Here is a 26,173-nt window from a genome sequence, read left to right on the forward strand (position 1 = left end):
GTGTAGTGTTTAGTGCAATGCTATTACAGTACGCGAAATCTGGGTTTGAATCCGGTGTTGTCTGTAAGGAGTTTGCTTGTACTTCCTGTGTCCATGTGGGTCTTCCCCAGGTGCTCCAGTTTCCTCCCACCTTTCAAAAACCTATGGGGATTGTAGGTAATTGGTGTATTCGGGCTCATGGACTGGAAGGGCCTGTTATCATGCTATACATCTACATTTAAAATGTTACATTTAACATTATTTTATTGACCTCAACTTGATCAAGATTCAATATTCAAGATCTTTAAGAGTGCATTATTGACAAATACACAAAGCACACAAGATGTGTTGACTTTTATTTTCCCTGTAAAGGCCACTGAGAAGAGAACGGGAAGCAAAAGAGAGTCCCTTCAGGGAAGTTGAGTATCCGTGGATCCCGCTGCCTTCTCTGATGCTGTCACCTCCTGCGCTCCCCATAACCTCTGTAGCTGCACAGACTCCTGCTCGGTCCAGAGGTGAACATGAGCTCCAGGTGTCCAAGTCATCCTCCTCGGCTCCTCGTTCTGAACCTCCAATAGAGATTAAGACGCCATCAGTGTCTGAGACCCTTTGGGAGCCCTTGCTCGTGAGCTTATGAATGGAAGATTCATTATGATTAAAATGAACATCTTTCTCTGCTTATCCCTGCGTGGAATAATTAAATTCTTGAAACTGCTTCACCCTTGTTTGTTAAGACTGGTTGTTATTTTCACTTTCCAACGAACAATTAAATGTCTGAACGAGTTAAACCAGATGTTCCCATGCACAAGGAGATGTTGCCTATTGCAGTCCAAGATCATTAAATGGTGGAATTATGCAGACTTAAATTCAACAGTGCATTTCCATTTGAGAGTCTTTATGGTGCAAATTGCAAAACAAAGAAATCAGTCTTCTCTCACTGTCACTGTAACAATGTGGTCCTCTTTAGTGTCTTGGGAAAATTAAATTAAACGAAGCTGGACAGTCATTTATTTCTTTTTCCTAAAGCAATAAACTCAAGCAAATTACAGCTACCAGGGGAATTGAAAAGGAAAAGCAAATGATTGTATGTAAAATAAAGGTCAGTCTATTTGTTCCCAAATATGGATGTCCATTTTAATTTGTTGGTGGCATGTGTGAATATTCAGGTCTGACACTGTTAAATACTGTTCACACCTTCCTTGTGGGGGTCTCACCACGTAGTACACAAGCATACGGTAATTTTCCTTGTTAGCAGCACTGCGGAGTTCCTACATCAGTATTTAAGAGGAAGAGATTATCCATTGATGAGTGAGAGAGGAAGCGTTGCAAAAGTTACTTTATCATGTTTTTTCAGTGGTGTATGGCTCTTTGGTTTATGATCTCCTCAGTGTTATCATACAGGTCACACCACACTGGTGCATTTAAACAGAGAGGACAGCTTCAAGATATTCCAGATCCTGAAACAGTAAAAATTTCATGCATTACACTGCAAATCGACTAATTGATTTTTAAATTTAATTGCAACAGTACAGCACAGTTGAAGTCCCTTCCAGCCCAAGAAACCCGTGCAGCCCCATTAGCATACCAACCCTGTACATTTTGGAGGGATGGGAGAAAACTGGAACACACAGGGAAACCCCACATGAAGAGAATGTGTAAACTCCTTATGGCCACAAATGGTTTCCAACTCGATTTGCTGGCATTGTAATACCATTGCACTAACTGCTACAAAGCTGGATTTTAAATGGGAATTGTACCGTGCAGTACATAAATGTTAGAAGAAGATTTAATTCTCTTCTCTGTTCAGACAGGCCTTTGAACCTGGGGACACAAGAGAGGGGACAGATGCTGGAATGTGGAGCAAAAAAAAACAAGCTGCTGGAGCATCTCAACAAATCAAGCAGCACCAGAGGGAGAAAATCTTTTGGCTCTGAAGCCATAAGGCCTTAAATCCTTAATTTTCCATTACCTGTCCCACTATCCACAAGGCCCGATACTAAATTTGCTCTAAATCCACCTTGCTGGGATATTTTTTAACCCAGCTGAGAATGTTGGACAAGTCCAGGTGGTTGTGAAATTCAGAACGCGTTCTTTTGGAATCCAAATTTGTTAGGGCAACTTCTAAAGAGGCAGCTCAATTTTAAGAACAGTCATGGGATCATTTAGAACCTCTCATAACACAAGGACACAGCATTGATTTTTTTAAATATCTGTTCATGCTGGAAACTTTGGTTATACCCTCATCCAGTCAAATCAGAATTTATGATCATGAACAAGTCACAAAATTTGCTGTTTTATGGAGGCATCACAGTGCAAACATTCAAAAACCACCTTACCACAATAAATCAAAATAATGCTTGAAAGGTCCAAGTAAGGGCAGTGTCTTTGGTTCATTGATCGTCCAGGAATCTGATGGCAGTGGGGAAGAAGCTGTCCTGGTGCCGCATCTTTTACCCAACAGTAGCAGAGTGAAGAGGGCATGGCCTGGGTGGTGGGGGTCCTTGAGGATAGAGGCTGCTTTTTTAAGACACAACCTCATGTAGGTGTCCTCGCTGGAGTGAAGTCTGGTGCCTGTGATGTCACAGGCTGAGTTAGTAACCCTATGGATTTTTTTTTGGAGATGACCTCCCTTCTTGAACCACTGTGGTCCTCCTTGTGTAAGTCAAACATCACTGTTAAGACTGTGGCCCACAAACCACTGATGACATATTTCCAAGTCAGGCTAATAGGTAGTCTGGAGAGGATCCTGCTGTGGGTAACCTTCCCATTTTTTTGCTGACTTGGACATAGTAGGTAAGAGAGATTTTGGTTTTGGGAGAGCTTGTCAAACAGAAACCCTAATATAGTCCTTCAAGACCTCACACTCATCAGCAGCGAGCAGTAATAGAGGAAGAAGAGTGATTGGCTTGGTGGATAATGATACTGAGTTTATTGTCATACACATTGTTCAGTGTACATTTGCATGGAAATTCTTACTGCTGCAGCTGAACAGGTAATTGTAAAAAAGACTGTAAAAGTAAACTTAATTGAATTAAATGAGATGATAAATACTTAAGATGAATAATATACGATTATCTATTATATCTGGGAGAGCTATCTCAGAAGGTGTTGAACTTAATGTCTTGTTGTCCTTGCATTCATTTTAATAGTTGGAGAGTATTTCAACACATTCATAACCTGAGTGGCAAATGGTGGACAAAGCTTTGGGCAGTCAGGAGATTTGTCACTAATAGTAAGATATTAAAGCCTCTGACCATTTCTTGGCATTTATGTAATTAATCCGGTAACTTTTCTGGTGATTTCTTTGCAGATCAAGGCTAGATGTTTAAACCCTCTCCTGCTGAAGATAGTCATTGTGTCTTTTTATCTGTTTGGACTTCCCATTCAATAACGTGAGGGACTGCCTCATGAAGACAGCCAACATCATGAAGGACCCCCATCACCCTGGTCATAACCTCCTCTCATTGCCACCTGCGGGCAGAAGGTACGGATGGTTGAAGATCAGCACCTCTTGGTTCATCAACAATTTCTTTCCAACAGCTATCGAACCCTTGAACTTCCCCTTACTACACTAATCATGGACTGAACCAACAGCACAAAATGACTCATCCATGAAATAATTCATGCAAAACTTTTCTCCTATCCTAGGTGCTGGCAGCACAATCCATGCATCCACAACTCTCTGTGAATAGCTTACCTCTGACTGTACATTCCACACCCCCATACCTTAAAACGATGCACCCTCGCATTAACCTTGTTAAAAAAAACTATTGGCCATCCACATTCATTTTGTATACCTCTATTGACTCACCCCTTATTCTCCGATGCTCCAAGGAGAAAAGACAAAGTTCCCTTAACCTATCCTCATAAGGCATGCTCTCCAATCCATCCTTGTAAATCTCCTCGGCACCCTCTCTATAGCATCGATGTCTTTCCTTTTGTGAGGTGACCAGAACTGAACATAATAACCAAATAACCATCTAACCAAACTCTTATATAGCTGCAGCATTGCCTCACGGCACTTGAACTGGATTCCACAGTTAATAAAGACCATCACAACATATTCCATCTTAACAACACTATCAACCTGTGCAGCAGATTTGAGTGTCCTATGGGCATGGACCACAAGATCTCTCAGCTTGTCAACACTGCTGAGAGTCTTCTCATTAACATTTCAATAGGGTCCAGGGTCTCTTATCAGTCTCCTACTGGTCCACACCTGACATCAGCTATTGATTGACACCATGTCAAACCCTGAAAGCATCAGATAAGTCATCCATTGGTCCAGCAAAACAAAATCTTATTTCTGCTATTGTACTCCCTTCTCAGTGTCTCTTTCCCCTTGCATAGGGCTTCTAATCTCTTACTCCATGCACCATCTTGTAATCTCAGACCCATTTCTTTTATTTTGCAATTCTTCACAGCTTAATCATTTTTTCTCATTGAATTAATAGTTGTCACGTTGATGACTGTCTTTTCACCTGCTGATGCTTTTGATCTTGTGTTGAGCTATCATTATTTCCCCTCATTAAATCTACATTCAAGACATCTGCTGATACATGCCCTTCAGTAAACTTCCTTTAAATCTGAATGATGCTAAGAATTACTAATTTTAAAATAAATTATATCTTTCACCAGTATGGACTTTTGGCCCCCATTGACTGGACAGAGACCAGCAATTGAATAATTACATGCTGAGAAGGTAAGGAACTATCAGGCCGAGAACCTATGTGATATTTGGGGGACTGTTCTGGCACTGTTATTCTGCTAAAATGACCCCACCTCCCTGTCACAACTTCCTTTCACTGCTACCTTCAGACAGAAGGCTCAGAAGCCTGAAGACAGGCACCTCTAGGTTGAAGAACAGTTACTTTCCAACAGCTACCAGTGTCTTGAACCTTCACTTTATACACTTATCATGGATCACCGACACCACAAAAGGACTATCCACGCTATTGCAAAGTCACTTTTTTGCACCAGGATTACTGTGAATATTTTCTTTCTTATTTATTTATAGTCCTTTTTAATTTAATTTAATTAGTTTACTAGATTATCTTTATAAGTATTTGTTCAGCTGCAGCAAGTAAGATTTTCAGGCATATGTACAAAGTACCATATACATGACAATAAACTCAATATCATATTGTAGTCAAAAACTGCTCCTTTATGACAAAAGAGTCAATTATAAAAAAGGGAATCTGCTTTAAGATTTCCTGCAAGAATTGACAAACAAATGCACAGTGGAGTAGATACTTGAATGCATTGCAAGAGTAATATTGATTAAAAAAAAAGTTACATGGCTAGACTATTTACTGATAATTGAGTAAACAGTAAATTGCTATTCAACAGAATTCTTTTCAGAGGAGTGTTGGACATATTCAAGATTCCATTCATGGCTATGTACACAAAATACACAAAAATCTTTCCTTTCTGTGTCTTTACAGGGCAAACACATAGTCATAGAATCGCCGTGGTAACGGACAGGAGACCATAGGGCTGCAGAGGTTACACAGGAGGTGAATCCATGAACACTCAGTATCTCTGAAGGGACCCTCTTTAGTTTCTCTTTCTCCTATTGGTGGGGGCTTCAGGCTACTGGCACCTCTTTGTGTGCTTTTATGGCAAGTAAAAGATGACAAATTTGTCCATTTATTACATAATAATAAAGGAATCCCAAGTCTTGAACAGGAATATTGAACAGATTTTAAGGAAACAACGATAAATTACTTGACAATTTCTTAACAAATAAATGCCATTGTCTTTTTTATTCTGCAGGTGTCCTGGCAACATTAGGTCTTTCTCAGTACCTTAACTTGATTTTATTCTTGAAATTTTAATCAAATGTTTTTTATGCGAGTGTTGAGTCTAGTTGCAATGGTGATAATTCATACCAGTGAAGATATTCCTGTCAAAAGCAATGGCCTTCTCAACATCGGAGAGACTGGGCGCAGACTGGGAGATTGAAAAAGAAAGAAAGAAAGAAAGAAAGAAAGCAATCTTTTTATTAAGCATATTACTCCGCTCCATCCTCAACATCCATTGGAGCGCTTTCATCCCTAACGTCGAAGTACTCGAGATGGCAGAGGTCGACAGCATCGAGTCCACGCTGCTGAAGATCCAGCTGCGCTGGATGGGTCACGTCTCCAGAATGGAGGACCATCGCCTTCCCAAGATCGTGTTATATGGCGAGCTCTCCACTGGCCACTGTGACAGAGGTGCACCAAAGAAAAGGTACAAGGACTGCCTAAAGAAATCTCTTGGTACCTGCCACATTGACCACCGCCAGTGGGCTGATATCGCCTCAAACCGTGCATCTTGGCGCCTCACAGTTTGGCGGGCAGCAACCTCCTTTGAAGAAGACCGCAGAGCCCACCTCACTGACAAAAGGCAAAGGAGGAAAAACCCAACACCCAACCCCAACCAACCAATTTTCCCCTGCAGCCGCTGCAACTGTGTCTGCCTGTCCCGCATCGGACTTGTCAGCCACAAACGAGCCTGCAGCTGACGTGGACTTTTACCCCCTCCTTAAATCTTCATCCGCGAAGCCAAGCCAAAGAAAGAAGATTATAAATAAACAATACAGGAGGAGAATAGAACACAGAGTTGAATTAGTAAAAACAGAAACATCAATATATTGCAAAAGATAATACAACATATAACATTATAACAATTTGAACAATATTATCCCTTTCTCCTCAATTTGGAATATTCAAAGAAGAGAAGAAAAAAATTGTTATTAAAACCCCATCTTACTTACGAGATTGCTTCACTGAGTACCTTTGCTCCACCCATATCAGTGACAGGATTCTCCCAGTGGCCAACCAATTCTATTCTGCACTTCATTCCCATGCTGACATGTTCGTCCATGGTCACATGTACTGTCTCATCGAGACCAGTCATAAATTGGAGGAGCATTTTCCATCTGGGCTCTCTCCAACCGGATGGCATTAAAATTGACTTCTCCAGTTTCTGCTAACCTACTCTCCATCTCCCTCCTTCCCTTTCCCTTTGTCTTCCTTCCTCCAGCTCTCTATCCCCTTTCCTCTTCATTCACAGAGCATTTCCTCCTCCCCCTGCTTACGGCTGAGCCCTCCCTCCCTTATACACCTATTACCTCCTGCCCTTAGGACTGTGCTCTCCCTTCTGCCCTTCATCTGCACCATTTCGTTTGGGCGCTTGTCTACATTTTCTTTCATAACTTGATGAAGGGCTCAGGCCAGACATGTTGGCTATGTATCTTTAAGTACACTTTGAAAGTCAGTTTGAATTGCTGAGTTTCTCCAGCATTCTGATTTTACTTCCACCACGGTGTCTGCAGACTTTCATGTTTTACTTCATAGCTTTGATCTGTTGTTTGCAATATTGGGTCTTTTACACAACAACAAGAGCTTTAATTCTCCAACAGCTCAGTGAGTACAAACATTTGTACTGAGTTCTTTCTAAAAGTTAGGAATGTATCAGCCTTTGGTGCATGTCGATAGATGAGCTATCTAAAAGCTGAGTAACAGTAAAGCATGATCTTGACATGCCTGTCCTCAGCCTCATCTATTGTCACGGTGAGGCCAAATGTAAATCTGAGCAACTTCGAATGATATTCCTCATGGACAGTCTTGAACCTTATGGCGTGAACATCAATTTTCTAATTTTAGGTAATCCTCATTTGTTCCAGTGTTTCCTTCCTTTTTACCTGCTCTTATTTTTCTCTCTAATTTCCCCACCCCCAACTCTCTTTTCAGAGAGAGGTCTCTCACTTTCTCCACCTCTCCCTTCTTCTGTCCAACATACTATTTCCTTTGGCCCCTCTCCCAGCTTTCTTTCTCCTTTAATTTTTTTTAAAATTTAGACCCTTTCAGCTGTCAAGACACAAACCAAATTACACCCAATTGACCTACACCCCTAGTATGTTTTTTTTCTGAAAAGAGGGAGAAAACTGTACACCCAGAGGAAACCCATGCAGACATAGTTAGAACATACAAACTCATTACCGACAACACTTAATTGGAACCCTGGTCCCATTCATTGGCACTGTAACAGCATTGCGCTAACTACTATGCTATGCTAACCGTGACACCCTTCATAGGCATGATATCATCTCCTTTTTAATTTAATCTCAATAAATATTGACTGACCATTTATACCTCAGGATGCTGGCTGACCCATCGTGTTCCTCCGACAGTTTATTGTTTGCTAAGGATGCTTAGTTATCCACCAGTGAATATGGAAAGTGTAGTCATTACACTCATTATCCAGATCACTCATTGGAAAATTCTCACTCATGGGTGCTGGATTGAGGGAGGGTTAACTTCAGCTATAGTGCCATCGTGGCTGTGCAAGCCACTGACAGTCATGGTTTTGACTCAACTATCTGAGTTATTGAGTGAGTTAGCAGAGAGCTGTTGAAGACGACAAAATTGTTGCATGTTAACACTTTCTGCAATGAGATAACAAAATAGGGATGAATGAAAGTTTTTGAAGACTTCTTAATAGAGTCAAAATGTCAGATTTTAGAAAGGGAGTCCAAGGGACCTTGCACTGGTCTTCATTGATGGGACAGCATTGGATTAAGTTTCTACCTTTAAGTTTCTGGAAGTTCACATATCGGAGGACCTCAGCAAATCAAGACAACTGTGTAGAAGACACCCTAATGTCTCTATTTTAGTAGAAATCTGAGGAAACTTGGCATGTCATTGAATACTCCTTAAAACCTTCATACCTTTGCAGTGGAAACCATATTGACTGGTTGCATCATGGGCTGGTTTTGTAATTTGAATGTGCAGGAATGCAAAAATCTGCCTGCACTATTGAAACAACGCTTTTGTTTTACATTAACTACAACTGTGATTATTATCAATCCTTTTATACTTATCCTCTTTTTCTCTTGGTATGTTGTGTAATTTAGTTCACAGTATTCTAGGTGTGGTATCTTACATACCTGTGTGGTTGCAACCTGTAAGAATTTATGTGCATCTGTACGCACAGTATGTACATGATGATAAACTCTTATTGCATCTGAGTTCAGCTCAGCTAAAAATGGTTATAGGGAGAAAGTTGTATCGAAAAATAAATCTAATGAGCTAAGCATCCACATTGATGCAATTACAAAGAAGGCTCACCAGCGGCTATACTTTGTGAGGTGTTTGAGGAGATTCAGTATGTCATCGAAGACTCTCATAAACTTCTACAGGTACCATGAAGAGCATTCTGGCTGGTTTCATCACTGCCTGGTATGGAGGTGCCAACTCTCAGGACAAGAAACTCCAAGAGGGTTGTTAGCTCGGCCTGCAACATCACAGGCACCAGACTTCACTCCATCAAGGACATCTTCATGGGGCAGTGTCTTAAAAAAGCAGCCTCTATCCACCACACAGGCCATGCCCTCTTCACTCTGTTACCATCGGGAAAAGGAACAGGAGTCTAAAGACAAACACTCAGCGGCACAAGGACAACTTCTTCCCCACTGCCATCAGATTCCTGAATAATCAATGATCCAAAGACACTGTCTTACATTTCATCCACTATTATTTTTTTTATTACAATGCCATAAGATGATTATAATCTGTATGTTTACACTATGATCCTGTTGTAAAACACCAAATTTCATGACTTGTTCATGACAATAAATCCTGATTCTGATCTGCTTTCTGTAAGATTTTGTGATTTAAAGCTCATATTTAATGATAACAACATATTTATTTGGCATCTTTGGCATGGAAAATGTTACAAGTACATTGCAACCTCTTTTCAGATCAAATTTGGAAGTGATAGCAAAACATTAGGATAATAAATAATTCAAAAATAGTTGGTTCAAAGGAATGACTTTTTAAGGAGGAGAGTATGGTAGGGGATGGCATTCAATGCAGAGGAAATTTCAGAATTAGGGTATGGGTCAGCTGAATACTTAAACATTGAATCAATGAAACTTGGGATATGGGAGAAGCCAGAATTAAAGCACCCTAATGCATTGTCAAGCTGGAAGAGATTAAAGATATTTAATTTTTTTTTAAATGTTAAATTTAAATTTAGATATACAACACAATAACAGGCCATTTCAGCCCACGAGTCTATGCCGCTTAATATACACCCAATTAACCTGCACCCCTGGTACGTTTTGAACAGTGGGAGGAAACTGGAGCCCATGTAGATTGGGAAAATCAAGTTGGTCGAGGGAGTCTGGAGGATGACTTGGTAGAATGCATCCATGATAGCTTTCTTAAGCCACATGTTAAAAAACCAACAAGGGAGAATGTAATTTTAGATCTAATATTGTACAATGAGACAGGTAAAATTAACGATCTAGTAGTTAGGGACCCTCTTGGCAAAAGCGATCATAGTATGATTGAATTTCTCATACAGTTGGAGGGTACAATAGTTAGATCTGAAATGAGTGTATTATGCTTGAACAGGTGAGACTACAACAGGATGTGGGAGGAATTGGTCAGCATGGACTGGGAGCACAGGCTAGTTGGCAGAACAGATGAGGAACAGTGGAAGACTTTCAAAGACATTATTCACAGTGCTCAATAAAAATATATTCCCATTAAAAATAGGGGCAGTAAGAGAGGGAAGAGTCAGCCTTGGTTAACTAAGGAAATAAAGGAAAGCATAAAATTAAAAGCTCATGTGTACAAAGTCGTCAGGAGTAGTGGGAAACTGAAGGACTGAGAAAACTTTAAAAGGCAACAATGGACAAGTAAACAGGAAACAAGGAAAGGGAAGAAGGATTATGAAGGTAAATTAGCACAAAGTAGAAAAACAGCAAAATATTATATAAATATATAACATTGAAGTGGACGGCTAGAATCAACATGGGTCCCTTGGAAGATGAGATTGATATTGAATAATGAGGAAATGGCCCAGACATTGAACAAATATTTTTGTGTTAGTTGTAGACATGACTAGCATGCCAAAGAGTGGTGATAGGGATGCAAAGGGAGGTGAGGACCTTGATAAAATAATTGTTACAAAAGAGATAGTGTTGAGCAAACTAATGGGACTGAAGGCGGATAAATCCTCTGATCCTGATGGGATGCATCTCAGTGTACTGAGGGAAATGGCGGGAGTTATAGTTGATGTGTTGGACGTCATTTACCAAAATTCTCTGGTTTCTGGGAAGGTACCAGAAGATTGGAAGACAGCAAATGTCACGCCACTTTTTAAAAAGGGATGCAGGTAGAAGACAGGTAACTATCGGCCAGTTAGATTAATGTCTGTAGTCGGCAAAATACTTGAAGCTGTCATTAAGCATGAAATAGCGAGGCATTTAGAACAAAAGGGTTCCATCAGACAGACACAGCATAGATTCAGAAAGGGCAAGTTTTGTTTGACAAACTTGCTGCAGTTATTTGAGTTTATAATGGATGTGGGAGATAGAGGGGAACAGGTTGCTGTTGTATATTTGAATTTCCAGAAGGAGTTTGATAAGGTACCACGCAAGAGACTTATCATTAAGATACAGATAAATGGAATAGGGGGAAGTATATTGGCATGGATTGAGGATTGGTTAACTTACAGAAGGCAGAGTCGGGATAAATGGGTGTTTTCCTGATTGGCAGACAGTGATAAGTGGGGGGCCGCGGGGGTCAGTGCTGGGTCCGCAGCTGTTCACCATCTACATTGATGATTTGGAAGAGGGGACAGAGTGTAGCGGAGCCAAATTTGTAGATGATACTAAATGGAGTGGAAAAGAAAATTGTACAGAGGATGTGGAGAGGCTGCAGAAGGATATAGTTAAATTAGGTGAGCGGGCAAAGGTCTAGCAGATGGAGTACAATGTTAGTAAATGTGAGGTCATCCACTTTGGTAGGAAATATAGAAGAGCAGATTATTATTTACATGTGAAAAAACTGCAGCATGTTGTAGGGCAGATGGACTTAGAAGTACTTGTTCATGAATCACAAAAAGTTGGGTTTCAGGTAAAACAAGTTATTAAGAAGGCAAATGGAATGTTGGCCTTTATTGCTAGAGGAATTGAATTCAAGTGCAAGGAGGTCATGCTGCAACTATACAAGTTACTCTTGAGGCCACACCTGGAGTGCTGTGCACAGTTCTGGTCTCCATACTTTAAGGAAGGATATACTGGCCTTGGAGACAGTCCAGAGGAGGTACACTAGGTTGATCCTGGAGATGAGGGGGTTGACCTATGAGGAGAGACTAAATTGCCTGGGATTATACTCACTCAAATTCACAAGAATGAAAGGAGATCTTATAGAAACATATAAAATTATGAAAGGGATGGATAAGATAGAGGCAGGAAATTTGTTTTCACTGGTAGGTGAGACCAGAACTAGGGGACATAGCCTCAAGATTCAGGGGAGTTGATTTAAGATGGAGATGAGGAAAAACTGTTTTTCCCAGAGAATAGTGATTCTGTGGAATTCGCTACCCAGGGAAGCAGTTGAGGCTACTTCATTAAACATATTAAATGTTCAATTAGATAAATTGTTACATAAAAAAAGGAACTTTGGGGTATGGGGAAAAGGCAGATAGGTGGAGTTGAGTCAATGATCAGATCAGCCATGATCTTATTGAATGGCGGAGCAGGCTTGACAGGCCGGATGGCTGACTCCTGCTTATGTTCTTATGTTCACAGGGATAATCCACATAAACCCGAGAAGAATATACAGATAGCGCAGGATTTGAACTCTGGTCCCGATCAATGGTGCTGTAAAGGAACAATTTATAAATGTATTGTAGAGTGTCGAACACAGCATTGATGGCATGGTATTGATTCTGCTTCGTAAATTGGAACATAAGGCTCTAATTATTTATCTTTCCTCACTGGAATATTCAAACTAGAGGAGGGAGCTGGCCATTTGACTCCTCACTTCTGCTACACCAATTGTTCAATTCATGTCTGAACTTTTACTTTGTTACTACTTTCCTGCATTACCCTATAATTCCCTTAATATCCAAAAACCCAACAATCCCTGATTATACTCATTTGGTGATGAATCACTGCCCTTCTGGGTAGACTTACTGCCCACTGGGTGAAGGAGGCTCTTTTTATCTCAGTCCTGAATATCTGACCCCCTTAAGATTAGGACTATTGACTTAATACATCTCACCTAGAGGAAACATCATCTACCTGGTCAAACTTTGTGAAAATGTTCAATGCTGCAATAGTATCATCTCTCATTCGTCAAAGTGCCAATGAGAATAGAGCCAGTCGGCTTAATCTCCCCACTGTGGATAACCATCCCATCTCTGAACTCTTTCCAATGAACCATTGTTACTTCTCATCCACTGTAACTTTGACTTGAACACTGACCCACCTCTTGTCCAGAATCTGATCTGCAGAATTATCACTGAAACCAGCTAATGTCCATTGGGGTGGTGACGCTGACAAACTGACTCCTGCTGCTTTAATCTTGATGCAATGATCTCGATGGTTCACAGCAAAGACTTCACAACTCCAATTATTCAATTCAAAGACAAGCTACAATAGCATATGCATCTCTCCCTGTTATTATTTAATATTGTGGAAGGGTTTTTGAACGGCTGCAAGCTTTTTATTTAAAATCAATTCTTTGTTATAATTCATCCCATTCTTTCTGCAGGGATACTAACTTTGATGCAAGCCATTCAATTAGATTATGGGGGAAATTTTTTCACAGGATGGAAAGCTTCATTTCCTCAATCATCTTTGGTTCTCTACTCGCTATCTCTGTGAGAATTGCTTTCTGGTTTCACTTCTAAGTATCAATAATCCCGAAGTATCACCATTCACCACTGCACAGGAGACTACAGATAATGGAGTCTGAAGCTAAACATACAACTTTCTGAAGCAACTCAGCATTAGTAGGAGAAAAAGAAATTTCGACAATCTGAGCCAAAACTCTAAAATTTGGATAAAAGGTTTGGACTCAAAACATTGACCATTCATTTTCTCTAATTGATGCTGTTTGGCCTGCTGAATTTCTCTAAGGTTATTCATGACTTCCTACAACAAAACCAAGAGGCCTTTCTGTCAGCTTCATTAAAATACCAGACTTTGGCACATCATCCTGCTGGACATAGCAGAACGCCCCTTCCAGGAGTTTGTTCACAAATTTCCCAGAAGCCCATCATACCCAATAGAACCCTCTGAACATAATTAGATGGTGGGGATATCAGACTGGGAGCAGCTACTTACATTCTTTTGCTTATCCTGCCAATGGATATGGAGAATTTTTCAAGCACAGCATTAATGGTATCTCTCCGGTGTCCTGTGATGTCTGTAGGGATCACTAATGCCCAGTGAAATGCCCATTCTGTTAGTTTGAGGTCTGTATCTTCAGTCTTTTATTCAAGCAGATAAAAGTTGTGCTTACACATTGGTAAAAATGGTGAAATTCGTCACTGATATAAGTATTAGCTTAGCTGAGAGGTGGATCCCAAGGAGTGGGATATGGTCCATATAAAGTCTTGCTATGGTCCTCTATGTCAGGGATGGTATTGTACAGTTAGGTTGGAAGAGACCATTGTTTTTCAGATGTTCAGATTGAGGCCTATCCTTTCCTATGCTCAACCACTGAATAGGGTATCCATGAGCATCACTGATGTACTGCAGCTTCCTGGCTAAAGCTGAACAATATCCCTCTGTTCTGTAGATTTGCTTCACTTCACCAGGAATCCTGTTGGAGGTGAGCTGCACTATTGCAGTGAGGAAGATTGAAGAAAAGATGGCTTGCAGACCACCAAACGTTGTTTCAAGGTGAGTTTCTGAGGGGAGTCAAAGCTGAGACAGATTCTCCACACCTCCTCTTGATTGATGAAGTCAATAGTTTTTGTGAGACTTTAGGTAGTCAGTGCAACTCCTTGGATTTCACTTGGAGTGATCACATGGTGAAGATTATCTCCTATCTGTCTCTCAATGGACCTATTCCACATTGTGATTCAGGAAACAACTACCTCTGAGAGGTGGTGATTGAGATGAGATGAGAGTTTATTCTCATATACTAAGTACAAATTTACCAAAATTCTTACTTGTTGCAGCCACCCAGGTACATAAGATACCCCAACTACAATAGAGTTAATTAAATTACTGCAATATGCCAAGACAGAAAAACAGATGATAAATATTGGAGAATAATTAAATAAATAGCCAAAGACACAAATTGTCCAAGAGAAAAAAGTGATCTGTCAATAATGCAGACAGATCTTGTTTTGTGGTCACAGACGAGTTTAAGGATAGGGTTAGTGTAGTACAGTGAGATTCAAGAGCATGATAGCTGTTGAAAAGAAATGGTTCTTTCCAGAAGGTAACAGTGAGTAGAGGATGTGACCAGGGTTATGGGGTTAGCTGCCTAACAGTGTTTACATCACTGTGCTGGCTTTGATGAGTAGCCTGTTTAAATCAAGATTACTGTGGTAAAACTTCTGTTGAGGTCCAAAGTATATCCTGATGCTGGTTATGACCATACCTGGCCAATTCACGAATAGACACCGCAGTAGAGCTCACCACTCAACAGAGTGCTGTCTGCAGGACCTGAATGTTGCCCAGTTAGATTCCTCAAATTGCAACAGGATTTTGTAAATATTCATAGATTTCCCACTTCACTGGCTGGCCTATGCTTTTTTAATTATCTGGGAGATGTGGTTCTGGGGAGCAAGTGCGGCCCTGTTCAGCAACCATGCGACTGTGCATCTTGGGAGCAGCAAAAGATTGGTTGCAGTTTCTATCAACTTGATATTCCTCAACGCTGGTCACAGAGCAAGGAACTTAAAAACAGAGAGAGAGAAAAAAAAAACAACTGTTAGGATTTCTCTAATGTTAAGAAGCATAAAACATTAGAATCTCACTGCAAATTCCAATCACTTCAGCAGTGGAGATTTGTCCCCTTGTAATGAGCTGTAATGGATATTTTGCTGAGGTCTTCAGCCAAAACACTTTTCAACGTAAAACAGTACAGCACACAATGTCTGCAATGCCATAATGCCAATTTAAACTAATCCCATCTCCTTTCAAATGATCCTTATCCCTCCATTCCCTCCCTGTCTATTCATATGTCTTCTTTGGCTTGGCTTCGCGGACGAAGATTTATGGAGGGGGTAAAAAGTCCACGTCAGCTGCAGGCTCGTTTGTGGCTGACCAGTCCGATGCGGGACAGGCAGACACGATTGCAGCGGTTGCAAGGGAAAATTGGTTGGTTGGGGTTGGGTGTTGGGTTTTTCCTCCTTTGCCTTTTGTCAGTGAGGTGGGCTCTGCGGTCTTCTTCAAAGGAGGCTGCTGCCCGCCAAACTGTGAGGCGCCAAGATGCACGGTTTGAGGCGTTATCAGCCCACTGGCGGTGGTCAATGTGGCAGGCACCAAGAGATTTCTTTAGGCAGTCCTTGTACCTTTTCTTTGGTGCACCTCTGTCACGGTGGCCAGTGGAGAGCTCGCCATATAATACGATCTTGGGAAGGCGATGGTCCTCCATTCTGGAGACGTGACCCATCCAGCACCTTTGTTGACCTCACCAAAGCCTTCGACACCGTGAGCAGGAAAGGGCTTTGGCAAATACTAGAGCGCATCGGATGTCCCCCAAAGTTCCTCAACATTCATATGTAGTCACACTTTAAAATAGCAATGCTGATGACTAGTTTGATCAGAAATCCACTTCAACTCACATAACGGTTTGCTAATACACAATTAAGTCTGCTGTTTTTAAATTGTGTCAGTGGGTACTTATAAACTACTGAAGCTGGGATCAGAAGTGAAAACTGCTAAAGCACTATGAAATGATATTAAGCATTATAAATCTTCTGGTTTCTAGTTATTTGGCTTTTTTGAGCATCTACATCAAAGAAAATCACCCCTTTCTATGGCACTGGGATAGCTGAGCCCGCAGAGAGTGAAAGTTTAGTTTATCATCAAGATTATTTACAGAGAACTCTTCAATTTTTAAGTCTGTAGTTGCCAGTTATAAGCGTGAATCGGCATGTTGGCAGTTTCAATATAACTCAACTAATGATGGAGTGTCTAATGCTACATCACTCAAAACATCTAGCAGTCTGCACAGAAGGAAGGAAAGAGACAAGAATATTCTTTGTTTTGTTTCGCACTCAACTATACTTGATGTATCTGAGAAGAGTCATCTGCTTCCAAGAAGGAAACTCGTGCATCATGTAAAAAGTTGGCACCAGCTTGTGAGAGGAGGAGGTCACCATGATGAGATTAAGCAAAAGGAGGCTTCTTTTACTTTTATGTAGTCAGGTTTTGGAGGCCACATGTTGTTTGCTAACATAGCCTTGTTAGGGCTGTGAAGGTTACACAGACTTAAAGAAATTGGGGGGGGGGGGAGGGGTGGGGGGAATTGTTCAGGCCAAGGACAAATTATGCACTCTTCTTGTTATTATAAGAAGGCTTTACACTGTAGTAAAATCGTCCTCATTTACTGATGGATTTCGATTTGTCAAAATGACCTTTTTCATTCCCCTCATTTTCTTTGTGACATGAATAGGAAGGTGGAATGAAAACCTAGATATAAAACCTCATTACAGGTTTGAAGTAGAGATTGGTTGGACTTTACAAGAAGGATATCAGGGCATTTAAAAAAAAGCATCGATTAGACAGAACATAAATAGGAAAGACAACTTAAAAATGTGTACTGCTTTCATTGATAATTGATAGCAATGTTAAATATCGCAGATGGATGCGACAGAGTTGGTGGGAACAGATTCATGTCTGTGATTGTGAGTGTTGAATGAAGGTATCCAGATTTAAGGCTGAGCCGATTTGGATAATATTTTATAAACAGGAGAAATTCATGTAGTTAAGCAGAAGGTACAGAAGCCTGAAATCCAGAACTGCTAGGTTCAAGAACAGTTTTTAATCCAACAGCTATCAGAATATTGTTCTTCCTGATACTACCCTAACCTGGACCGTAATGGACTCTGAGACCATCAATAAATACAGAAATTAACTAAATAGGCCTTATTGCTTATAGTGCCCATATAGCACAGAAACAGGCTCTTCATCTTATCAAGTTAAGGTGTGGCTTTTAAGTATGCAACCTACACTACTCGCATTTTATTTTGCCCACATTCCAATTAACAGCTCCCAAGATTTGACTGCCTACATGCACAATGGAGCCAAGTTACTCTGGCCAGTTAACCCACCAACCTGCATGTCTTCAAGATGTGGGCAGAAACCAAAGCATCTGGAGGAAACCCATGCAGATGTGTAGAAACTCAGCACAGGGTCACACCGGAGATCATGACTAAACTGGGAACTGTTTCGCCATGTTGTCCACTGTGTAATGGATTTTAAAAAAAGACAAGTGTGCAGTGGTTTAGACCTTGGTCAAACATTTCCAGCCCCAGGATATTGGATGTTTCAACATAGATATTTTTGAAGGTCTCTTAACCATTAACCTAATCTGGGATGGCCAAGTTTCCTCATTATTTAATGAAAGAAACCATCGGGGGCTGCCCCTAAAATGCTTAATAAGAGTTAACACAAAGCCTGCAGATGCTGGGGTTCTCCAAAATATAAACGTGCTGAAGAAACTCAGCAGGAGACAGAGGGATAGGGAAAGGGAAAGACTCGTGGGAGGGGGTTAATGGAAATTGGATAACTGGCTGTTAAGTAGAGGAGAATCAGGTATTAACATTGCTCCCCAGTGACACTTCAATACAAAATAAAAAATGTCTTGACAACTTATCTGCTTTCTACTCCAGAAAGCAGCATTCATTCACCGTCGAGGAAAATAACTTGCTCTTATAAAAAATAATTTACATGTGTAGATTTTCAATGGCATTCAAAATCATAACCAATAAATTATGATTTAATCATTCTTATTATCCAGGCATCTTTCAATGTATTGTTGGCACTATTATTGACTAATAATGAAAAATATATTTTGATCCCATAGGGCTGTTTCTAAGAAAATCTGTCCACTTTTCGCTTTTAATCATAAACCCTTGCTTATTCTGGTCTTGAATTGCTTTGATGAGACTTTACTTCCACACCAGTGTGATTCACGTTTAATTGTATTTTAAATTGGCCAGGCACACTTCATTCAATTATGTCAGGAATCGCAGTCTGTGGATTATAGTTTATTGTCATGTATGGTGAAAAGCTCAGTTTTGCGTACCGGCCATGCATCGCAAAAAGTCACCACTTTCCAGTGCCATCATGGATTTTTAAAATTCATGGAAAATCACAACGGTACAAAAACCAAAGCTGCAAGACTGATCAATGACAATGGTCAAACTGGGGATCCTGCACCTTAATGTAACATTGCAAATCTGATTCATTCACAGCGACTTCCAGCCAGTTCAGGAGCTGCTCTGTCCTCAATGGGTAGAAGGGATCCTCCACAAACAGTCGCTCTGTTCTCACGACATGGAAATACACTTTCAAGGCAGATATCGCCAGTGATGCTCACAAATAAATATTTGATTAAACTACACCCAATATTACTCAAGGAAAGTAATTAGTTTTATTTGTTTTGCTGCTGTTAATTCAGAAGCACATGTTGCTTAAATTCTAATGGTATGGTGGTGTTCAAAACAAAACTCCACCCATTGTCAGGCACAGAATCTGGGTTCAAGGACCCTGTTTATAATGAGAGATTTTTTAAAGACAGAGCCTGACAATGGAAAAAGGGCAGAAGGAGGCCAACTGGCCCATCGAGCCTGATCCAAAGTGGATGCTACCATGCAAAAATCTATCCAACTCTTAAATATACTTCATAAGGCAGCCTTAGGAAGAGAATTCCAGTGATTCATTATTCACTATTCTCTGGGAAAAGCAGTTCCTGAGAAGCATTGAACCAGAGACACACAGCATGGAAAATAGGCCCTTCAGCCCTTCTAGTCTGTGCTGAGCTATTATTTTGCCTAGTCCCACTGACTTGCACTCAGTCTATATCCCTCCATACCCCTCCCATCCATGTACTTGCCCAAATTTTTCTTAAATGTTAATATTGAGCCCACATTAATCACTTCAGCTGCCAACTTGTTCCTCACTCCCACTACTATGTACGTGAAATTCCCCCTAAACTTTCCCCTTTGATGCTTACCTCATATGCTTTGGTTTGTATCTCTCCTAACCTCAGAGAAAAAAGCCTACTTGCATTTTCTCCATCATAATTTTGTATACCTCCATCGAATCTCCTTTCATTCTTCTACACTTTCGGGAATAAAGTTCTGACTTGTTTAACCTTTCCCTGGAACTCAGGTTGTCAAATCCTAGCAACATCCTAGTAAACCATCTCTGTACTCTTTCAGTGTTATTGATATCTTTCCTGTAGGTAGGTACCGCTTACACATAATACTCTAAATTTGGCCTCACCAATGTCAAGTCAAGTTTATTCTCATCTGATTGTACAAGTACAATCCAATGAAACAGCATTGTCCGGACTTTGGTGCAAAAGCATGTAGATACACCACCAGACATAACACTTATACAGGCATATAATATATATGCAGGACAAGTATTATAAATAAATAAATAAATATTGCGTTGTACAGATGAGAGTCTTGGATGTTTCGTGTGAGCAGTTCCTTTGGTCATTCAGCTATCTCACTGTCCTTAGGAAGAAACTGTTCCTCAGCTTGGTGATGCTGTCTCTTCCCTGATAGGACCAACTGAAAGATGCTGTGTGCAAGGAGGAAGGGGTTCTCCATGCTTCTGCATGCCGGCTTCAGATAACAATCCCAATAGATCACATCAATGGAGCAGGGAGGGGGACTCTAGTTATCCTCTCTCCCACATTTATGTTCTTGTGGAATTACCTCAGATGCATTTCTCTGCAGTAACTGTACCACATTATGATGCACAGGTTGTCTTGTACAATCTTACCATAGCATCATATTAACTTCCATCTGCCATTTTGCAGCCCATTTTTCCAGTGGATCCAGATCCCTCTGCAAGCTTTGAAAGTCTTCCTCCCTGTCCACTACATCTCCATCTTTGTGCCACCTGCAATCTTGCTGATTCAATTTACCATTTTACCATCCAGATGATTGATATAAACAAGAAACAACAACAGACCTAGCACTGATCTTTGAGGCATATCACTAGTCACAGGCCTCCAGTCAGAAAGGCAATCATCCACTATCACTCTTTGGCTTCTCTCAGAAAGCCAATGTCAAATCCAGTTTATGACCTCACCATGAATGCCAAGTGATTGAATGCTCCTGACCAACCTCCCATGTGGGATCTTGTTAAAGGCCTTGGACAGTCCATGTAGACAACAAGCCTTTCCTTCATCAACTTTCCTGGTAACTTCCTCGAAAAACTCTATGATTTATTAAACATGACCTTCCAAGCACAAAGCTGTATTGACTATCCCTAATCAGCTCTTGGCTGTACAAATATTTATATATCCAATCTCTTAGAACACCTTCCAATAACTTAACTGTGACTGATGTCAGACTCACAGGCCTATAATTTCCTGAGTAATTTTTTAAGCTTTCTTTTATACAATGAGCTATCCTCCTATACTCCAGCACCTCAACTGTGACTAAGAATGTTCCACCTCATCTACATCCTAAACTTACTCCCCCAAATCTTGATGTTGCATCCTTTGGTTATTTAAATTTAGATGTATGGGATAGTAACAGGCCCTCCTGACCCACGAGCCTGTGCCCCCCAATTTTACCAATTAACTTAAATCCCTTACAACTCCCGTATTTTTTTGAAGGATGAGAGGAAACCCCAAATCCAATGAAAAGAATTTTGCAATAATATTTATCACATTGAGAAATTTGTGAAAATGTTAAACAGTTCTTGTCTTACTCTCTAGTGGAAACAACTTGCCTGTCTCCATCCGATACACCCCCTTCATGATTTTATTTGTGATTCCCTCACATTCTTCCGAATTCCTGTGAGTATAGTTCTGGAATCTCAATCTCTCCTCATTCCTTAACACCCTCATCTCTGGAATCAACCTGGAGAACCTCCAATGTCTAGGATATAAAATGATGAAATAAAAACAAGAAGAGTTGGAAATAGCAGATTCAGATTCAGATTTCAGATTCATTGACAAAGTTCAAACATGGCACCACATACAACCCTTAGGTTCTTTTTTCTGCGGGCTTCCAGAATTACTACTTATTGGTCATGCACAAAAAACTGTGCACAGTGTATACATGTAAACAAATAGAGAGTTGTAAAGATAATGAATGTAAACAGACTTACTGTGCAACACAGAGAGAATTTTAAAAGTTCAAAAGAGTCCTTAAATTGAGTTTGTGGTTGAGGAGTCTGATGGTGGAGGGGTAGCATCCATTCCTGAATCTGATGGTGCGAGTCTTGTGGCACCTCTACCTTTTACCTGATAGCAGCAGAAAGAACACAGCACGTGCTGAGTGGTGTGGATCCTTGATGATTGCTGCTGCTCTCCAACAGCAGCGTTCTCTGTAGATGTTCTTGATAGTGCAGAAGGTTTTGCCTGTGATGTCCTGGGCTGTATCCATTACCGTTTACAGGGCTTTACACAGAGTGATATTGTGATGGAGCCTGTCAGCACACTTTCCACCACACATCTGTAGAAATTCACCAGAGTTTCTGGTGTCATTCTAAACCTCCATAAACTCATGAGGAAGTAATGGCATGGATGTGCTTCCTCCATGAAACCATTAGTGTGTTGTGTCCAAGAAAGATCCTCTGAGATAATGAATCGCAAAAACTTAAATTTGCTCACCCTCTCCATCTCTGATCCCCCAATGATCACTGGTTTGTATATCTCTGGTTTTCCCTTCCTGCAGTCAACCATCAGCTCCTTAGTTTTGGTGACTTTGAGTGCAAGGTGGTTGTTGGTTCACCATTCAGCCAAGTTTTCAATTTCCATCCTGTATACTGACTCATCGCCTTTCTTTCTACCACCCACTACTGTGGTATCATTGGTAAATTTGTAGATGGTGTCATTGTCGCACTGGGCCACACAATTGTAGATGTAAAGGGAGTAGAGCATGGGGCTAAAATCACAGCCTTGAGGTGCTCCAGTATTGATGGAGATTGCATGGAGATGAGATAGCATTTGTGGAAAGAGAAACGCATTTAGCATCTCCACAGATGTGTCACATGTGCTCAGCATTTCCATCATTTTCTGGTTAATTCTTTGATTTTAATGAGATGATATTTTTTTCTCTTAGATATCTTAAATTCTCTTCTTCACAGACAAATACTTTCAAGAGAGCAAAAAAAAACAGATTTTTCACAAGGGAAAAAATGAAAGGTTCTTGTGGGTGGATGGGAAAGCAAAGCTGATGTTATAATCAAGGTAAACCATAATCTCTTAGAGCTGGCTCAAGGATTAGAGGGGGGTCTTCTTCTCCTAATTTTTATGGTGTATGTTTATATCTTGAATTGAATACCCAGAGGAGAGACCTGCATACCTTTCACACCATGTCCTACTACTCTCTTTGACCTCCCGTTGAGTAAACTTCCATTGGAATTTAATCTCAATCCACTGAACCTGGCTGTTTGGATTTGAATCATACTCTGAAGCCACGGAAATCTTTGAATATGCCGAGCAGACATTAAGAATAAAACCACTCAATGTTCTTTACTTATTTTTTAAAAAATGCTAGATGTCCTTCAACCCCAAAAAAACATGCTGCAGGTTCTTTAATCAAGCATTTATTTAATTGTTGCATTGTGTTTCTTAAGACAATGTTGACCACTGGAACAATAATAATAGAAGAAATATAACTGCAAAACGATACTATCCCAAAATAAAAAGCAACAGATGCTGAAAATAAAGGGCAGTTTGGGCAACTTCATACTGGTCCTATAACTGGGTGAATAATCCAAAGGCCAACATGAGCCCTATTGACTACAGTTGGGAAATTAAATGGTTCATTGAATAAATTGAGCAAACACTTGTTTTTGCAATGGTGACCTGGAAACTACTGAATTACATTTGAATTAATTATGCATTTTCAGAGAGTTTGAACTAGTCAAGTTGAAATGTGGCTCAGTGTACACAGAAACATACTTGACTCTACCCTAAAAAGCTGCAGTAAGCCATTTGAGCTTGAAAGAGGGGCAATATTTTTTGACCTTCCCAGTGATATCCACATCTTGTTGAATATAATGAGAAAATGTGCATTATTTTTGATACTGCAAAGGGGTAATCATTCTCCAATCCATGTTCACTCATGATAAGTGGAAAATGTCAGTATGGTTCCTTCTCTACAAGAGGTGCATGCATCTCAGGTAGCCTGACCATGATACTCTTCAGCAATGTAAAGGCTAACATTGTAATGGTAGCATAACCCCTAACACTATTTCTCTTGATGTCCAACTTGCAGTCCATATGAGAAGATTGGTGGGGTGGGTTAAGTTTTGATTTTGGAGGATCACCATTCTATTCTGCACCTGTCTTGCATGGTACAGTGCCGTCTTCCCCACTAACACCACCACCCATCGGTGTGAAGTCAAAACCACTTTGTGCCAATGCTAGACTTGGTGTGTCAGTCTCAACAGGCTACCAGATCCCTAACTCTCAAACAAGTGCAATGGTGTATGGGTGGTGGATTATTTTGACTTCAGTACAGATCATCAGAAGTGATGTTAAATAGTCCATTCACCTTCTATTGGACATATAATACTACCCTCTAAAGTCAGGTTTTGCAGGACTCCATTCCGTGGTTGTATTCATGGGTTTGACTTGAAGTCTCTGGTGGAATGGCTATTATTTCAGTAATGTGATCATTACATTAGCCTACCACAAAATCGAGCATCAGGCTGAGTGTTTCTTGGTATATTTCCATGCAGCCAACATTACCCCAGTCACAACTTCTTCTCACTGCTACTTTCAGGCAAAAGGACCCTTGCTATCCCATTGCTACCTTTGGACAACAGGTACAGAAGACTGAAGTCCAGCACCTCCAGGTTCAACAACAGTTTTTATTTCTCATTGTACATATACAACTCGATGAAGCAGCATCTCTCCAGATCATGGTGCACACACAAACACGCAATGATCACTTAAATAATCAACATAAATGTTTGGGATGACTTTCATGGTTTCAGGATATTGTTCATTAATCTCACAGTAGTGGGAAGATGCAGTCTGGCAGTCCTGATTTTGATGCTCCTGTACCTTTATCTTGATGGTAGTGGATTGAAGATACTGTGCCTTGGGTGGAAAGGATATTCCGTAATTCATTGAGCCCAATTTAGGCAATGCTCCCAGTAAATGTCCTCCATGGAGCAAAGGGTGACTCCAGTGACCCTCTCAGCTCTCAATGGCTATCAGGCTCTTGAAACTCCCTGTACAATACTAACCACAGGCTACTCTGGCACCACAAAAAAGAACTATGTGGACTCCTGCACTATTTCATTCATCTACTCTAACTGTGAGTATTTATTATCCATCTATCTTTTATTTGTATTATCTTTCTATACAGGAATAATTTAAGGTATATTATTGTAGTGAAACAAGAAAGTCTGCAGATGCTGTTAATATACATATGCTAGAGAAACTCAGCGCATTCCACAGTGTCCAAAGGAGACAAAGATATAAAACCAACGTCTCGGGACTGAGCCCTTAATCTACTGACAATTTATTTCTAGGGGACGCACAAATTTAATTCAGAAATTCATCTTGAACATTTCCTAATGCAATGTTCACTTTGAGTCAATTGAAAATGAAGTGTTGAGAAGGAATCTTCCTGTAATACTTGCTTCTAATATTTGTTTTATCTATCCAATGTTACACGTGTCTTAGATATTTTAATCACAGAAGCCTGCATCTAGGGATGTGTATGAGTATTTAATGTATGCTCTTAGAATGGCATACACATAAACACATTTTTAATATTAATGCCCATAACCCCATGGTTTTAGATTGTTATTAGGAGACCTGTGCCATTGCAGACCAATCCCTTGCTCATACTTTTGCTTGTATCTAACTGCTCAAGAGCTCCACTGATGATATGAAACGAGAACTTAACATCATACACATAAGTACGATGTGCTGTTGCACCAAAGGTCTCACTTGCTGCAGACCCACAGGTGCGTAAGATACACCGCCAATTTAGTATAAATTAAATTATCATAATGTGCAATGACACAGAAAATGGGATAATAAATGTGAAAGGATAGGTAATTAAATGATCACAATTACATTTATGCAATAAAAAAGTGAAATTTCAATAACTGAGGCAGATCTTTTGGTGGTTCATGTAGTGTATTATGAAGGTAGTTTGGAGAGGTTTAAGAGCTTGGTAGCAGATGGAAAGAAACTATTCTGAACCTAGAGGTGCTGATTTT

At 40.3% G+C, this 26,173-nt stretch overlaps 2 long non-coding RNA genes across 4 annotated transcripts in view; both read right to left on the bottom strand.

The window, feature by feature from the left end:
- Positions 1 to 318: 318 nt before the first annotated feature.
- On the bottom strand, positions 319 to 18,194 carry LOC138759920 (uncharacterized). Of its 3 annotated transcripts, XR_011355226.1 has the most exons (3): positions 18,065 to 18,194; positions 15,381 to 15,678; positions 319 to 1,436 (listed from the first exon to the last, which is right to left on the bottom strand). It is a non-coding gene; the product is annotated as an uncharacterized lncRNA (long non-coding RNA). The 3 variants fall into 3 exon arrangements; XR_011355227.1 differs by lacking the exon at positions 15,381 to 15,678 and having other exon boundaries at positions 319 to 548; XR_011355225.1 differs by lacking the exon at positions 15,381 to 15,678.
- Positions 18,195 to 21,697: 3,503 nt separating this feature from the next.
- LOC138760981 (uncharacterized) overlaps positions 21,698 to 26,173 on the bottom strand; it is a 29,231-nt gene continuing 24,755 nt past the window's right edge. The window contains exon 8 of the long non-coding RNA XR_011356041.1: positions 21,698 to 21,858. This is a non-coding gene — a long non-coding RNA (uncharacterized lncRNA). The remainder of the gene's footprint in view (positions 21,859 to 26,173) is intronic.

The sequence above is a fragment of the Narcine bancroftii genome, chromosome 4 (genome assembly GCF_036971445.1).
Source record: "Narcine bancroftii isolate sNarBan1 chromosome 4, sNarBan1.hap1, whole genome shotgun sequence".
NCBI lineage: Eukaryota > Metazoa > Chordata > Chondrichthyes > Torpediniformes > Narcinidae > Narcine > Narcine bancroftii.